Source organism: Helianthus annuus, chromosome 4 (genome assembly GCF_002127325.2).
Source record: "Helianthus annuus cultivar XRQ/B chromosome 4, HanXRQr2.0-SUNRISE, whole genome shotgun sequence".
Classification (NCBI taxonomy): domain Eukaryota; kingdom Viridiplantae; phylum Streptophyta; class Magnoliopsida; order Asterales; family Asteraceae; genus Helianthus; species Helianthus annuus.
This window is the reverse complement of record NC_035436.2, coordinates 77,659,698-77,662,573: the sequence shown is the minus strand read 5'-3', so window position 1 is coordinate 77,662,573 and position 2,876 is coordinate 77,659,698. Positions and strand designations below refer to the sequence as shown.

At 43.9% G+C, this 2,876-nt stretch overlaps 1 non-coding gene across 1 annotated transcript; it reads right to left on the bottom strand.

Moving 5' to 3' along the window:
• Positions 1-376: 376 nt before the first annotated feature.
• Positions 377-483, bottom strand: LOC118491886. Its single transcript, XR_004892331.1, has one exon. It is a non-coding gene; the product is annotated as a small nucleolar RNA R71 (small nucleolar RNA).
• Between the last annotated feature and the right edge of the window lie 2,393 nt (positions 484-2,876).

Genomic DNA, 2,876 nt, shown 5'->3' with positions numbered 1-2,876 from the left:
GGCGGACCAACGTACCCTCATGGATTATCTACGACCCACTGTAGGTAATCTCGGCGCCGCTATCAACGCACCGAATGTTGAAGCCAATAACTTCGAACTTCGGCCGCATTTGATACAGATGCTTCAAAACTCCGCAACCTTTCATGGGCTTGCGGACGAGGATCCCCATCTACATATTACTAATTTCTTAGAAATATGTGATACTTTTCAGATCAATGGAGCATCAAATGATGCCATCCGCCTCCGAATGTTTCCTTTTTCACTAAAAGACCGAGCAAAAGCTTGGCTTAACGCCCTCCCAGCTGGATCGGTAAACACCTGGGATGAACTAGCCCAAAAATTTCTATATAAGTATTTCCCTCCCGCTAAAACGGCTAAATTAATGACTGAAATTAATACATATTCACAAGAGGACGGGGAATCCTTATATGAAACTTGGGAAAGGTTCAAGGAGCTATTGCGAAAGTGTCCACATCACGGCCTTGCGATATGGCAACAAGTATCCACTTTCTATAATGGGTTGTTGCCACACACAAGGCAGACACTTGACTCTAGCTCCGGGGGACTTTTAGGTAATCGCCGCCTGCGTTAGATATATAATCAAATTGAGGAAATTGCTCAAACCAATTTTCAGTGGAACACTCCCCGAGGGAATAAATCTACTGCCCAAGTCGCCCATAAGGTTGATGAAAGCACTTCTTTACAAGCCCAAATCGAGGCCCTTTCTTCGAAAATAAAAAAATTGGAAATGACAAAAACAGTCTCGGTTATGGCTTGTGAAGGGTGTGGTGGGCCACATGAAAATTGGAGTTGTATGAAAGAAACAGACGATCAACAAGAGTCGGTAAGCTACATTGATAATAGACCTAGGCCGTTGGGTCCTCCAACGGGCACCTACAACCAAGGATGGCGAAATCACCCTAACATTGGTTAAGAGAACCCGGCAATAGTAGTAACCAACGAAAAAACTTTCAACAACCAAGAAATGAGTCACAAAATTTCCCTCAACAACAAGGTGGACGAGAAAGGCTTGAAGATACCATATCTCGCCTCATCTCCGACACTGAAAAGAAAAACTCGGAGAGGTTTCTACAATTAGAATCAAATTTTAGAAATCAACAAGCTAGTATTCAAAACATAGAAAAACAAATAAGTCAACTAGCCCTAAATTTCTCCGAGAGACCACAAGGCGCATTACCAAGCAATACCGAAACAAACCCAAAAGCGCAAGTTCACCTCATCACATTGCGAAACCGCACCGTGGGTCCCACGGAAGGGCCGCCGCCTACCGAGGAGACTATACCGCCGCCCCTACAAGAGAAGGGTTCCTCTCCATCACCAGAGCCTACCAAGGCTCCTCGAGTTCCGTACCCCGGTAGGTTAATCCGTCAAAAGACCAATGAGCAATTCGCAAAATTCGAAAGTCTACTAAAACAATTGCATGTCAACATTCCTTTTATTGATGTCCTAACCCAAATGCCCAAATACTCTAAGTTCATGAGGGACTTCCTCACTCATAAAAGGAAAATTGAAACATTGAAATTAGTTAACTTAGGCGAAGAATGCTCTGCCCTCGTACTCAACAAACTCCCCCAAAAGAAAATCGATCCCGGAAACTTCACGATTCCTTGCTCAATCGGGGACTCCCCCGTTCGTAATGCACTAGCCGACCTTGGGGCTAGCATTAACCTCATGCCCTCATCAATGTTCAAAAGACTCGGCCTAGGAAAAACGAGTCCTACAAAAATGAGCATACAACTTGCTGATCGATCCGTCAAATTCCCGCAAGGTGTCATTGAAGATCTCCAAGTCAAAGTGAACAAATTCGTCTACCCGGCCGACTTTGTCATACTCGATATGGAAGAAGACACCGAAGTCCCCCTCATACTAGGGAGACCATTTCTCGCCACCACACAGGCAGTGGTAGACATGAATGACGGAACGCTCACCTTAAAGTACGGGGATGATGAAGTAAAATTCGGGGTTGGGAAGAGAATAGAGGACGATGACCCGCTCAACTACATGAAGGTTATTGATTCAAGTTTGGATGATGCTCTCCGACGATGTAACATGGAAAGCAAAACATCCAGCTCAGAAAACATATAACCTTGCCTTGGGTCTAGCCACGGACCCTTATAAACGTGGCGCACCACGGAGGCAATCCGCGGAACTATCCTTAGTTTAAATTTAATGTTTTAGTTTTAATATGCAGGAATAAAACACTCTCATGGTGGAAAAGGATGATAAGGGAAACGAAAAACGTGGTCCCATGCACAAGAACAAGGCCACCCGACAACAATTTCTCCATTACAGTAAGTTCAGCACGGGCCGTGCCCAGCCAACACGGCCCCGTGCTGAACACCCTGCAGAAAAATGCCCAGTTCAGGTAACTGGACACGGGCTGTGTTCATCGGACATGCCCCCGTGTCCAGGCTTCTGTTTCTTTTCTTTAATTATCGTTACTGGCACCTGAACACGGGGCCGTGCCCGGTCACCACGGGGCCGTGTCCGGACCGCCAGTAACATAAATTTTTGCTTTTAACACCGTGTTACACATTCAATCAACGTAAAAATTTATTTTTGGGACACATTGAGGACAATGTGTAATTTAAGTGTGGGGGGGGGATGCTAAAACCTTGAATTTTGCAAGTCCTAATAACAAGCCTTACACAAAACTCTATTAGAACCGCTAATCACCCCAAATTTTTTTCAAAAATTTTCATTTTTTTTACTTGTCTAAAGTTTATGTTGGGAAATTCTAAGACTAACAAGGTTATATTTTTACAAATTTACAACCGATAGCGTCGTGATAAAAAGAACCAACATAAGAAAATTATGAAACGGCATGACAAGCTTAGTTAAAATTCGATTATATA